The sequence below is a fragment of the Arachis hypogaea genome, chromosome 11 (assembly GCF_003086295.3).
Source record: "Arachis hypogaea cultivar Tifrunner chromosome 11, arahy.Tifrunner.gnm2.J5K5, whole genome shotgun sequence".
Taxonomy (NCBI): domain Eukaryota; kingdom Viridiplantae; phylum Streptophyta; class Magnoliopsida; order Fabales; family Fabaceae; genus Arachis; species Arachis hypogaea.
Window position 1 is genome coordinate 43,979,620 of NC_092046.1, and position 15,630 is coordinate 43,995,249.

Below are 15,630 nucleotides of genomic sequence, written 5' to 3' on the forward strand. Positions count from 1 at the left end.
GTTTCAAAATATAAATAATCTAAAACACAAAAATAAAAACACATTTAACAAAAATTATTTGTCTCTCCATAAACCCTAATCAATTTGCATTCATACAAAAAAAATAAACAAATGTGGATTATACTATAAAAAATCACTTTATTGTTTGGTTTGTTAGGTTTCTCACGTATCCCTTCATATCCCTTCATATCACTTTATATCTCCCTCTCTTCTCTTCAATTTTGCCTCTTTTTCCCGTTAAAAAAGACAAAGAAACTTCCTCTACAGCGCCCTGCCAAGGTTATCGCAGTTTTCGCGCGCCTCACTAGCCGAGGAGAACGTCGTCACGTCAGAGAGCGTCGCCATCTTGTGCGTTCCAGAGAGCGTCGCCGTCCTTCTCGTTCTTCATCACCGTCGTCAGCCTCTCCCTTCCCGTAACATCCTTTCTGTGATTTCTGTGATTTTAATTATTATAGCATTGTTGTGATTTTTTGTAATTAATGTAATTTAGTTTAATTTCTGTGATTTTATATTAGTTGTTGTTAATTTTGGCAAAATAAAAAACTTAAGCATCAATTTGAGGGATTGTTGCTGCCTTGCTGGGGCTTCTGGGGTTGCTATTTTGCCTGGAATTAGGGCCTCATTAGGGGAAGTATTAATAGATTGTGTATTGCCGTATTGGCTCCTATTCCAGTTATTTCAATGGTAACTGAATATTTGGATGTAATTTATTTTGTTTTCTTGAAAAGAAAAAGGAAAAAAGAAAAAGAAAAAAAGGAAAAAAAAAAGAATCATGTTTTTTAATTAACAGATATGATGAAAAGGAACTTTGATTAAATAAAAAGTAAAGTATATTTTTTGTCCCTGAAGTTTGACAAAAGTATCAAAAATATCTCTAAATTTTATTTTGTTTTTTTCAAAAGTTTTCATTTTCAAAAAATTTAAGACTGATTCAACAGCAATTTCATAAGAACAACCTCTCAACACAAGCAAATCAAGCATAATTTTCATGCATTGTTGTTAGATTCGTCTTAAATTTTTTGAAAATTTAGCCGTCAAGGGTATATTTGATGCAAATCGAAAACTTCTAGGACAAAATTGAAACAAAATAAAACTTAGGAGTATTTTTAAAACTTTTGCTAAATTTCAAGGACAAAAAGTATACTTTACCCAAAAAAAAAAGGAACTGATTGTAGAAGTTCTTTAAGCTATCTAAAGTCTATAGCTTACTTTAACATATTAGAAGAATCATGTTAGTTTATTCATTTATTTTTTTAATTAACTCTATTCGCATCTTTGATTCGAGAAGAGCAAGCAAATACAGCATTAAAATTTATATTACATGAACAAGCTTTCAGCAAATCAACCATTTATATATTAAAATAGTGAATGGTTTTTATTGGAATTGAGTTTCACTTATGTGATAGTGGAAACTACCTCTTATATGAATAATAAAAGGTAGAAAATAAATTAAATGATATATTAATCTGCATAAAGCCATAAACTCAAAATTCTGTAGTTCAAATACAAATTCATTCCCAATTTCTCTGAATTCTTGCAAAACAATGAACTACCTATATATTATTCCCTCTCATTTTCTCATCTATATTCATCACTTCACTCCAATTCTTATTTGGCTATGCTCTGAACTTAACAGAATGAACATTCATTTTATTTCCAATTTTAGCTTATTAACAATGTGTATTAGTCTTTACTTGTCTTCCCCTTAACATATGTTATTATGTTTTGATATTTCTTCATGCGTCGTTTAGGAAAAGAAAATTTAAAAGCTGACTAATTTTATGGTTCTCCAAGTCTTTTGCTGATGGATTTCCAAATATTTTTATAGAAAATGCAGAAGAGCTCCGAAGTCAACATGTTGCTTTTCTGTGAGAAAAATTTTGAATTCAGAGTTGTGGCATGCTTGTGCTGGACCTCTTATCTCTTTGCTTCAAGTGAAAAGTCTTGTTTATTACTTTTCCCAAGGACATAGTGAGCAGGTACATCTCTTCTTCTGATAAAATTTTCAGTGCTAATTCTAATGCTAAATCTTCATTAGTGCTTCAATCAATCTGAATGAAGCACTAAGGATGCTGGCATAATAGTAAAGACACAATATCTTCATTAGTCTCCTTTTTTCATATTAGGGAGGAGGATTCCCTTTTGGGGTAAAAATATTAATGATGCAGAAGAATTGCTAGTTGTTACTAGTGTCACAAGCTTCTTTTGTGAATTTAACCATTCAAGATTCTGGTTTATCTTAGGAACTTTTCAATTCTGATTGGTTGAGCATAGTTTTGTTGACTTAAGCCATGTGTGTTTGGTGTGGACCCTTTTGTGTTGTGAATCTAAAACAGGTGGTAGCTTCCACCAGAAGACCAGCAACATCTCAGATTCCAAACTATCCAAACCTTCCATCTCAGTTGCCCTGCCAAGTTCAAAATGTCAAACTATTCAAACTGATAACTTTCGTGCTTGTTGTCTCTCGCCGCAGTTATGGTTGGCTCTTGGAAGGTATCTTATCTTACTTTGAAGCAGTTGCTTACTTGCTTCTTTAGTTATTATGAAGATGTTCAATTGATTTTATTAAAATGGTTTTGGTTCAGTGGCATTATTTTTGGAAGATATCTCTTGTCACATTATATTGTAGATAGCACTCCATGCATTTAATGTGCATATTTTGTTTCAGTAACTGTGTTGGCCTACAAAACATTGTTAATTCCTTGTTTTTATTAGAATTCTTAGTATTGATGCTCATGCCATATGGTTGGAAGATGTGATATGAGTTTTGAAAAGAGTATGAGAAAGACTTCTGAAGATATTTGCAGTTTATGTTTGAGGAAAAGAGTATTGTGTAATGTGGTTCTCCTCTTTGGTCATCTGGTTTGTGCTCATTTTAATTGCCTGACAGTTGGATTTTACTTTTGAATTAGGTAGCTAAACATATATTTCATTCCTTGTGTTCTTTCTTCAATTTGATTTTCCGGTACGTGAGTGTTTCTTATCAATTCTTTGGTTCAACTTATTGGGTTCTTGTGAGATTTCATAAAAAAACCTGTGTCTAATGTTTGATCATGTGTTTCTCGATCTATTAATTCTTTGTATCTAGGATATTTATAGGCGGTGCACGAAATTGTGATTGTTCATTCCTTGGTAACGGCGCCAAAAACTTGATATGCACGTTCATAATTTTAGTTCTTTGTCACAACTTCGCACAACTAACCAGCAAGTGCACTGGGTCGTCCAAGTAATAAACCTTACGTGAGTAAGGGTCGATCCCACGGAGATTGTCGGCTTGAAGCAAGCTATGGTCACCTTGTAAATCTCAGTCAGGCAGATTCAAATGGTTATAGAGTTTTAATAATTAAAAGATAAATAAAACGTAAAATAGGATAGAGATACTTATGTAATTCATTGGTGAGAATTTCAGATAAGCGTATGGAGATGCTTAGTTCCTTCTGAATCTCTGCTTTCCTACTGCCTTCATCCAATCCTTCATACTCCTTTCTATGGCAAGCTGTATGTTGGGCATCACCGTTGTCAATGGCTACATCCCGTCCTCTCAGTGAAATTGGTCCAAAATGTGCTGTCACCGCACGGCTAATCATCTGTCGATTCTCGATCATACTGGAATAGGATTCAGTAATCCTTTTGCGTTTGTCACTACGCCCAGCACTCGCGAGTTTGAAGCTCGTCACAGCCATCCCTTCCCAGATCATACTCAGAATACCACAGACAAGGTTTAGACTTTCCGGATCTCAAGAATGGCCGCTAATAATTCTAGCCTATACCACGAAGACTCTGATCTCACGATCAGGAGGCTAAGAGATACACATTCAAGCTTGTTTGCATGTAGAACGGAAGTGGTTGTCAGGCACGCGTTCATAGGTGAGAATGGTGATGGCGTCACATAATCATCACATTCATCATATTTTTGTGTACGAATGAATATCTTAGAGAAGAAATATGCTTGAGTTGAATAGAAAAACAATAGTACTTCGCATTAATTCATGAGGAACAGCAGAGCTCCACACCTTAATCTATGGTGTGTAGAAACTCTACCGTTGAAAATACATAAGAACAAGGTCCAGGCATGGCCAAATGGCCACCCTCCTAAACGTGTACAAAATGATCTAAAAATGATCAAAAGGTCTCCCGATGTAAAAACAATAGTAAAAAGTTATATTTATACTAAACTAGTTACTAGGGTTTACAGAGATAAGTAAATGATGCAGAAATCTACTTCCGAGCCCACTTGGTGTGTGCTTGGACTGAGCATTGAAGCTTTCACGTGTAGAGGTCTTCCTTGGAGTTAAACGCCAGTTTGTAACCTATTTCTGGTGTTTAACTCTACTTTGTAACCTGTTTCTGGCGTTTAACTCCAGAATAGGGCAGAGAGTTGGCGTTGAACGCTAGTTTGCGTCATCTAAACTCGGGCAAAGTATGGACTATTATATATTGATGGAAAGCCCTGGATGTCTACTTTCCAACGCAATTGAGATCGCGCCAGTTGGGTTTATGTAGCTCCAGAAAATCCACTTTGAGTGCAGGGAGGTCAGAATCCAACAGCATCTGCAGTCCTTCTTCAGCCTCTGAATAAGATTTTTGCTCAAGTCCCTCAATTTCAGCCAGAAATTTCCTAAAATCACAGAAAAACACACAAACTCATAGTAAAGTCCAGAAATGTGATTTTTATTTAAAAACTAATAAAAATATATTAAAAACTAACTAAATCATACTAAAAAATATGTAAAAACAATGCCAAAAAGCGTATAAATTATTCGCTCATCAATAGGGCGATCTAGGCACACAGCAAATCACAAGCTTAGCCGCAGAGGATCTCATCTCTCAAAGCTGAGCACTACTGTTATCGGAGAAAGTCCACAAAAATCAAGTTCAGGAGTCCACAATTGTGGAACACTGTACAGCCCAAGAGTTTTTATGAGGCTCTAAATAATAGCAAAAATTATGAAGAAAGTCTTGAATGGGGGCAGACTTACTTGATCTGTCTGCTAGCTCTACTGAAGGAAGAAGCGGCAGTCATGAATTAAGTTTTTTTTTTAATTCTTTTTTTATTTGTTAGTTCTAGAATTAGACCGCTATATAGGTGATGTTTAAGTAGCAAGTTCCTTTATTACTAATTTTCATATGGGGTATTTGACCTCTTTGCTTTTGAAATTTCAAAACATTTTAACCATATAAAATGTATCATTCTTTGTAGGTCAAATATCTCGGTTTTATTTGATGGTTACACTTAAATTGTCCAAGTTCATGTCTCATCCATGAGATATAATGATGTTTTCCTGTTTGAGATATTAGAGGATAATCGACCAACAATGAAAACATGAAGTTCCATGCAATTCACTAATCATCAATAATACCATCTAATCAATAAGAGGAGCAAGAACATAAATTAGTTGGACAACACAACTCCCTATTGTCGTGAAATGTTTATCAAGCAACCAACTTCTTTTGTATCTTGTATCTTGTACATACCACTCTACCTCGTAAATAACTTCACATCAGAACACTAACTCTTATCACCTGTAGAATATATTTGGTATAAATAAATGCTCCACTTTTAAGTGTGTACTCGTCATAGCTCTATTATTGTTAGTTGTGCTGGCTCTGGCCTCTAGTGGATTCAAAGTACACACAATGTCAACTACAAGCTGATCATAATCATCCTTGTTCTCTGTCATAATCCCACTCACCAAGGTGCGGAAAGGATGCAGCCATTCATTGTAGGCCTTCACTAAATTGCTCCTAGACAATACTCCAGTGCAGTTTGTCTTTCCTGATACAAATAAGGACCAAAAGCTTCAATTCTAAGTTTGATTGAATCTGCCAATGACAAAGATGTGCAAAAAGCGAAATTTTGTCCCACTAGACAGGATCAACAACGTGATCAGACAATGAAGTGATATCATAAATTGTTTACACTCTTTTAATAAAAAGTTAATCTTATCTCCCGTTATAGAAAAATCCATCATTCAAGCGGTTTATTGACTATAGTTTGCTACTCATTAACTACTACTCTCTGAGCATTAGCTAATAAATCATAGATGTTATAGAGAAATTCTTACAAACTACTAGTTTAACACCTCATTGTTAGGCACGCTAACAATATAAGCAGTCTTACTTTGTTTTCAAAATAATACATTGTAAACTTATGCTATATTCTATACATTTTGATGTTACATACCTGTAGATTCTATCATCAATACAAATCTATATAGGTTGAGAGCTGACAAAACCTGTTTGGGATGATACGTAATGCCGTAAGAATGCTATTAAGGTAGATGCACTTCATTCAAGCTGCCAAAATAAAACACATGAAAGTGATGAAACATGAAGGAATAATACCACATCCCTCGCGTCAGGGAGGGAAGGAGGTCCACCCCGTGGGGGCCTTAAAAATAACTCCACCAACTCAATAACACTTGGAGTCCAAAATGGATATCGGGATGCGTTTCATTATTAGAGTCTGGGGATTCTTTTATGGATGTACTATTGCAAAATTCCATGTGCATTTCCCTCTGGACAATATCGATAAAAATGGCAATCTGCAATAATAATAATAATAATAATAATAATAATAATAATAATAATAATAATAATAATAATAATAATAATAATAATAATAATAGTAATAAATTGTCGGCAAATATTGGAATCAATAGCTAAAATTTTCCTATCAAATAAGAGGGACAAATCTTTCAAATTAACAGACCAACTTATTGCAAACTTCATATATAGAATTTGCAATCCCAATAACTCTGTGAAATACACTATAAGGTTCTGCATCATCTGCGTCATCTGAATCTAAAGCCACAGCCTTCAACACATTCAGAATGATCGAAATAGCCACTTGTACTTGCTCAAAATGACGCCTCTTGATGGAGGTAAAGACTAAAAAGAAGAAATAAGCATAAGCAAATTCTTGCAAGTAATATGGCTCCAAATCATTGCCAGTGTGTGTGACATATATACTCATCCCAAAAATAACATTTAGCCTTTGAAGTTCATCAACAAATGCACTTCATCAAGTCAATACAAAACTAATATTAAGTCGTTAGGAATGTTCTCTGCTTGTTTTTATGATGAAATAAACAAGGCCAAAAGCACATTATGTTGCAAGAAATTCATATCTGGTATCATTCTTTTATCACATTTGTAACTGAAATCTGATTGGCAGCATTTATGCATTTTTTAAAAAGTCATTTTTAAGTTGATCCTATCATTTGCTTAGAAAGTTCAATTGGTCGTACTCAACTCCAGCATTAAAGCCACGATCGAAAAGCTGAAAGGAACAAGTATATTCTTTACACAATCCATTAATACTTCCCCTAATGAGGCCCCAATTCCAGGCAAAATAGCAACCCTAGAAGCTCCAGCAAGGCAGCAGCAATCCCTCAAATTGATGCTTAAGTTTTTCATTTTGTCAAAATTAATAACAACTAATATAAAATCACATAAATCAAACCAAATTACATTAATTACAAAAATCACAACAATGCTATAATAATTAAAATCACAGAAATCACAAAGAGGATGTTACCGGAAGGAAGAGGCTGACGACGATGATGAAAAACGAGGAAGACAGCGATGCTCTCTGATGCAACGACGTTCTCTTCGGCCGGTGAGGCACGTGCAAAAGCTGCGGTGACTTTGGCAGGCACCGTGGAGGAAGCTTCTTTGTCTTCTTTACCGGGGAAAAGAGGCGAGATTGAAGAGAGGAGAGGAAGATACAAAGTGATATGAAGGGATATGAAGGGATACGTGAGAAACCCAGCAAACCAAACAACAAAGTGACTTTATTTTTAGTATAATCCACATATGTTTTTTTTTTTTTTTTGTATAAATGATTGATTAGGGTTTATGGAGAGACAAATAATTTTGTTAAATGCGTTTTTATTTTTGTTTTTTAGATTATTTAAATTTTGAAACGGTAAAATTAAACAATTTGATTAATCTAAAAGAGTAATTTTTGTTTAACATATAAAAAAGAATATTTAACTCTTTTACAAAATTAAATAAAAAATATTTTTTATTTTATTAAATTATAAAGATATTTTAGTAAAATTAGTGATATAATATATAGGCCATGGATTCCTTACTCCTACATTTTTGTAGGTGTATCATTAACTATCATCAAAATAATTACAAAATATACCCCTTTTTTTCTTTGAAAAAATTACTAATTAGATTTTGATCCCTCAAAGTTTTGGTTTTTTAATTTTTTTCCTTTTCTTTTTGATTTCAGATTAGAAGCATTTACAGAAGAGAAGGTCTGCTAGGTTTTTCATCCAATTTCAATTCCTGCTTTTATCTCATCCTCTTCATCTGCTGCAAATCTCGTTCGCATATCCTCGCCGCCTTGCAAGACGCTGCCTCAATGCTTGGAGGTTAGTTAATCATTATGCCTTTTCAATTCCTGGATCCCTTTTCTTCCTCTCCCTCTGTCGTCTCTCTCGTCCGCTCATCTTCGCAGCGCAATAAGTCTTATATGATTTGGGTTTAATTAAATAAGAACTTGATGTTCCAATTAACTTAGTTGTAGTATATCGTTCCCGTTCTTGATTAGGTTTCTGCTACTATGCTTCTTTTATTTGTGCTCTTTATTGCTTATTTCTTCCTAGTAATTTCATGGAAGTTCTACTTCGGTTCATTTCTTGTGATGTGCTGTTATCAAATTACTAAATTTAGGATTTTCCTCTTCTTGATTTTGGTTTTAGTTCCAGCGAATTCTGATTTTGGTCCACTCCATGTGATTGTTAATTTTGTGATTGTGCCACTACTTGATTGTTAATTTTGGTTTTGGTTTCAAGAAATTTTAATTTTCTTACTGATGCAGGGGCACATAAAGCAGAACAATGACATTGCCCTCTGTGCACCAGAGATGAGTATCAATTTTTTTTCACTTCTCTACTTTCTTTGTGCACATTATTACCTCATTACTTCTCTTTCTACTCCTGTTCTATCAGCTGTTGGTGAGTGATATTATAACTCGTACGTGTTGTCCGCCCAAGCATTAAGGGATCTGGATTTGATTTCAGGCCGTACGTCCATCTCATTTATAATGGCATTATGTCGCGCATAATAAACTAAGATCAGCATCAGGAGGTTAAGGAGTGTTCCATCTCCTGCATTGGCCTTATTGTGTCAACATTTGGTGATCATCTAAATGAAGAACTACCAGCATGCCTTCCTGTACATGTTAAACGAATGAGAAATGAGATAACTCGTCTTACAGCTGTCAAGGCATTTGCTGTCATTGCTGCTTCTCCACTTCAAGTGAATCTGTCATGTTCTGAAGCATGTAATAGCAGAGTTGGCTGCATTTCTACGGCAAGCTAATCGAGCACTAAGGCAGGCAACCTTAGGAACCTTAAATTCACTTATAGTTGCATATGGTGATAAGATTGGTTCTTCTGCATATGAAGTTATTATTGTAGAACTCTCGGGACTAATTAGTGATTCTGATTTACATATGACAGCTCTTGCCCTTGAACTCTGCTGCACGTTAATGAGTGACAAGAGGTCCAGTCATAGTGTTGGTCTGGATTTCAGAAACAAAGTTCTTCCTTAAGCTCTGACATTAATTAAAAGCTCCTTGCTGTAGGGGCAAGCCATTTTGGCTTTACAGAATTTTTTTGCTACTTTAGTCTATTCTGCAAACGCTATTTCTGCTAATGTAAAGATTTATGATTTGTTGATTGTATGAAAATATTTGAAGCTTGCATTGAAATTAATCAAAATCTAGATTGAAAGCCTCTCTCTGTTTTTTTTTTTTTTTTTTGAGAAGTGGGGGTTAGAATCATCTTTTCCTTCTTCTCTTTGTCTTACTTCTTTTAGAAACTTATCAGAGTGCATAATATATTTCATTACTAATGAGATTGATTAATTTGATTTTTTCCTTCATTATTGCCTTGTGTTTGAAGGACACTTGTATATCGAGGTTTTTCTCCTTGTGGTCATCCTTTTCTTGCTTTTCCAAAAAAGTTACAAGCCTCCTAAATGACCCTTAACAAACAAGGTTTGTTCAACAGTACCCCGTGGTGTATTTTTATTTATTTATTTATTTATTTTTTGTTAAATTTCTTTTTTCTGATACTATGAAATATCTAAGTTTATTGTTGTTTTTGAAGCCATACTCAAATTATTCTTTGCATGAATAATAATGAGCTTTAAAGTTGAATCCCTATGCTTATTGTTTTGATGTTTGTTCTAGAGCAAGTAAATCTGAGAATAATCATGTTTTGGTATTTTGACTTTCTTTGAAAAATTGCTTAATATCTGCAGGAAATTGACAAGTTATGTGATGAATGGGTTCCTGGGCCACTTATTCCTTCTCTTAATGAAGAGCCGTATGCACTACCAGTGCTTAAGAGGTGATTGCATTTTCTTGTCTGGAGGCATCCTCATTTATTCTTTATTGATAAAAGTTTCTAACATGTTATAACTTATCTCACTGATAAGAATCTTTGGAAAATCACACTACAAAAGTTGCCTACCCTATAAATCATCCACTATCATCCCATATTTTCATTGTGGGACTCAACTCCTACACCTTGTAAAGTTGTAACTGGATCCTAAGAGTTTCTTGTTTGCTTAGATGGAGTTCCTAAGAGTTTCTTGTTTGCTTAGATGGAGTTCCTACTGAAAAACTACATTGTTATGGTTGCATTTCTTGGATTATACATATAATATTTATCCTTGAGGGTGAGCCTTAGTGGAGTCACTGCTTGCCAGCGCCAAGCCTTCACCACAGTCAGGTGGCATTGCCAAACAGGCATTGCATTTAATAGCTCAATGTGTGGTTGTTCTGTGCCTTGCTGTTGGGGATTAGGAGTGTTCGTCCACAGTGAAAATGCTGACAGACATTCTCAAGGATGACAGCAGTTCTAATTCTGCTAAGCAGCGCCTTACCCTTCTATGTGTGGGAGAGATTAGTAGGAGGAAGGATTTTAGTGCATATGCTCATATAGAAAATATATCCTTCCAATCTCCTTTTGTTTGAACTTTGCTCTTGTTCATTTTTTGGATTAAGATAGATCAATTATATCTTATAAATTCAGGATATGTTTGAACTTTGCTTTTGTTCATTTTTTAGATTAAGTTATATTGTATTTATCATGCTCAACAATAATTAGTTACGGGAATATATAGGTTATGAATAATTTATATTAACCGATAAATTAAAGAAAATTAGTAATATAGAATTGTAATATATAGAAGGATAAATTAGTGTAAAAACTAATGAAACATAGCTTAGTAATTTGTCTTTTAAAGAAAATATTAAAAATATCCAAAAAGATAATTCCTCATTCCCAAATGTCTTCATGCTCTGCTTCCACCTTGGTCCTATATTACCAAGCATTTTCTTGTATTACGAGACACAAATCGTTGTACTCCTCTAAAACCAGATCCACGGCAAGTCTCATTCGTGTGGAGTCGTTAATCTGCTTAGAGCACCAACAATATAATTCTAATTAAAAGTGTGTTGAAAAAATTATGTTAAAAATACTTTGTTATAAATATGACCTGAATATTGAAGTCATCTTGTAAAGTACATTCTCTCATCCAACTGGTCACCCAAACTCCGCTATCATTCCTAAGATATAAAGCATTCAACAAATAGTTATTATATACATATAAGATATAAACTATTGAACGAGTTATGATATTTAAAAAAATTAAATATTAGACTTACGATCTATTTCTTTGAGTGGGTAGGCCAAAAGGTGTGATAGGCCAAAAAGTGGAGCAATCTACAACTTTAGACTTATTATCATAAAAAATATGATCATCTAACATCGCTTCTAAATAAGTTGCCTGTACAAGAGTGAATTCATGACAAAAAAAAGAGTGAATTGTAAATGATTTAAATTGACTAAAAGTACTAGTTACAACAAACGGTTATTTAAATTGTTAAATTGTTAAGTGATTCTAGATGATTGAGTACTGATTTAGAACAAATAATTACCACTTTAATTGCGTTCCTTTTGCGTTGTTGACGTTTTCTGACACAAGGCAGTGAATCCAATATGATTAAGCAAAGACTTGTAAAGTCAACAATAACCAAATACCAATGTAGTTCCTCACAGATAGGGATAAAAACCTGCTATAAACCTTAAACCATTATAAACACTAGAAAAATATAATAGTATATTAATGGAAAACAAATTGGTCACTTGTACCCTAATGACGTGGCTAATTTTCAGTGACATATATGCTCCAAGAAAATCAAAGATAACCTCGGTCGGTGTGTATTTATCGCTTAAAGCATATCGCTGCATACAAAAAAATATTGTTAAATGAAAATATGTTTTCAATTTAATAACTATTTTTGAATTGATAATTTAATTATACACTTTACTCGTGTGAGTACATAGCATGGTTTAGTCTAGATAAAAAAACTTCTTTATAAATTAGTATACCCACTCAAACTATTAGACAAAAATATTAACTAATAATTTAGAAATGTTATAGGGATAAACTTTACTGCAAAATGTTCAGGCATGAACCAGCAAATTGGATCTTCATTCCTACGTCGAAATACACGTGTCATCATAAGTGCCACCAGGTTTATAAACTACAATATGTTAAAATTATATGTAAAATATGTTTATAGGTAAATAGAGGCTTAAAAATATAATTATAAGAAAAAGTATAATATGCATTGACCTCTATACTTACTCGTGATTCGACATATCTCTCCGGCATAAAACATCTAAATGTACTTCTATAACCTTTTTTCATCTTAGATTACCAACTCTTCAGAACTGCCAAAGTCATAAAATGGTTAGCTGGGAGAATCATAGAATTTTTAAACCATTATATATTACACATAATCATAAACCACACGTATGGATCTAACGTATCCGAAAAAATATAGACTACAATATCAGCTTGAGAATCGGTTAACATCATCGAAGGTGTAGGCTCAAATACAATAAGTATCCACCACTGCAGTTAAAAAAAATAGTTTCAAGATTACACTAAAAAATAAAGAAAAAAAAAGTAAAAGAAAGAAGAAAAAAATAAGGTTACCTTTGGCAGTATAGCTACTACTCTAACATGTGGTTGTCCATTAGGTGGAGTTGTTGCTTCACGAGTAATATCCGAGTGGAATAACTTTTTGGGTTGAATTGGCATGATACTAGTAAGATCACTAGTTTTTGTACTTTCCGAAGATTGCACAACTATAGTAGGATCCAATATCGAACTACTATTTGTGGAAGTTATCTATTGTGCCATGATCACATCAATTTTTTAGTGTAGAACATGCATGACTGATTCTAAGTTTTCTATCTTTTTTGTTATATCGTTAAACATACTCTTGACCTGCATATTTTTCATTGGAATAATATTTTACTACTCACTCAGATAGTATTTTGTCTTGTACGGTACCATATAATCCCTTAGGATGAATATATAGCAAATTCGATTATAAAAGATAAGATAAGATAAAAATAATATAAATTTTAAAATATTTTATTTCTATCTTTCTTTAAAAAAAAATTATCTAATTAGAGTAAGAAAATAAGAAGTTAAGAATAATAAGATTATATAAAATAATCTAATTTTATCTTTTTTAAAAAGCTAATATTTAAAATATAATCTCAAATTTATTATTATTTTAATACAAGATAAAGGGATAGTAATTTATGCCGTGGGAAGTTATTAAATTTTGGATAAATTTTGATTTTTAATTTAAAGTTAAATGATTAATTATTGGTTATCATATTTAAATTATTAAAAGAGAATTAGTTGTGTGAAACATAATCTTATTCTTATATATAAACACTCAAGCATAGAACACTATTAACTATCTCTGCTAAAACTAAAATTATAATCTAGTAGAGCAATGGAAGAAAAAGTAGTAGACGATCACATTGGATCTTCTTCGATGGAAATTATTGAAAATTCTCCGTTGAAACAAATACTACATACAATAGAGGTAATATATCCAACTCATGATAAATTACAATGTTATTTATATATACCAATGCTAATTTTCTTTTTTAAAATGTAGTCTTTATCCAAGAGAGTTGATGAGATGGAGAAAGCAATGTAGATGGCGAAGAAGTCACTTGATAAATTAACCGCCCTTCAATGTAAAACTGATGAAAAGCATGAGAAATTCGACAATACGGACCTATATGAGATGAAGAATAAATCCTGTGGTGATGTAACAAAGAAAAACTCTTGTCCGTTGCAAGTAAAGTCCGAACATTGTGTGTTTACAGATTTATCCGACGAGAATAAGGACGTTGAGAGTTTACACAATCTGCCACCATCATTCTACAAAGGAATGCAAACATGCCTGGATGGAGAAGAAAAATCGAAGCCAAAGTCAAGATTGGGTTTTCAAAAAAATAGCAAAACTAATAAAACTGTGCAAGAACATCCGAGTACGTTTGTAAGGCAAAAGAACAAATTGGCAAGAGTCAATAGTCCACCATCTACCCAAAACATAGCGTTTGCACAACCAGCTAAAATACCAAAACTTGAGCACAAAGGTCAACTATCAAGCAAGATGGCGGAAACTAGAGTACGCAAAGGGCCTTTAACTTTCGCCATAGACAATGCACGGTTAACGACCTCTGCGAAACAAAAAAAATGGCTTTCAAGTCAAATTCTATCCCAAAGGTATTTGATTTAGTTAAAAATAATTTATTGTCATAGTATTCAAATACGTATATTGTGGATAACCTTTATGTTTTGTGCAGAATCTTAACTGTTCATTCAAACCACCACAAGATATAAGGTTGAGTGAGGATTTGGTCAATATGGCTATGTATATCTTTGCAGCTGATAATGATATAGCGTGAGCATTTTTTTGTTATCTTTTATTTTTAATTTTAGTTATCTCTGTGGCTAACATGTTGGCTTTGTGTTAAAGAGAATTTGGTTCATATTCACGATACAACTGCAATTAGAGAAGATCTGTTCTATCTCGTACCTGGAAAGCAAGTGTCTGAACTGGTAATAAAGCTTATGGCATTGAAGATAACATCAAATATTAGCATGACCAAATTAAAGAATGTTTGGTTCCTTCCACCATCATTTACGGTAAGTCAAAATCTTGATTTGCTCATTTTAACTAAGTAAAATAAATAACTATTGTGCTCAAACATACCTAGGATGACATGTCGTTTCATATGGAGGATCATGACCTACTGAAAAAATATGCACATTATATACCACCAACCCGTGATCTTCAATTTGTAAGTTTTCATTAATTATTGGAATATTTTTATTATAATAAAAAGTACTCATACTTGTACTTATACATATTACATCCTATTTGTTATACAGATATATATATCCCAATCAAAGAGAATGATCACTGGTATCTAATGGTAATGAGCATTCCTGACAAAATACTTTATCATTTAGACTCTCACTGTGAGGTTGAAGATGATGAACCACGCAAGCATCGTATTAGAAATATAGTAAGTTCTCCTACTATAGAAGCAAAGCTAATAACAACATTACTTCGAATAATAAAGCACAATATTCTGATTACAGGGAGTGGCTCTTTCTGAAATAATATTTTTAGAGAAGTATGCAGAATGTGGTATACAAGAAATAGTGAATTTCAAGGGTTGGGACGTCCGTAGGGCAATAGGCATTCCTAGC

The 15,630-nt window shown here is 33.3% G+C and overlaps 1 long non-coding RNA gene across 1 annotated transcript; it reads right to left on the reverse strand.

Moving 5' to 3' along the window:
* Positions 1-5,316: 5,316 nt before the first annotated feature.
* On the reverse strand, positions 5,317-7,810 carry LOC140176520 (uncharacterized). Its single transcript, XR_011868130.1, has 4 exons — positions 7,541-7,810; positions 6,346-6,545; positions 6,185-6,236; positions 5,317-5,776 (listed from the first exon to the last, which is right to left on the reverse strand). It is a non-coding gene; the product is annotated as an uncharacterized lncRNA (long non-coding RNA).
* Positions 7,811-15,630: the final 7,820 nt, after the last annotated feature.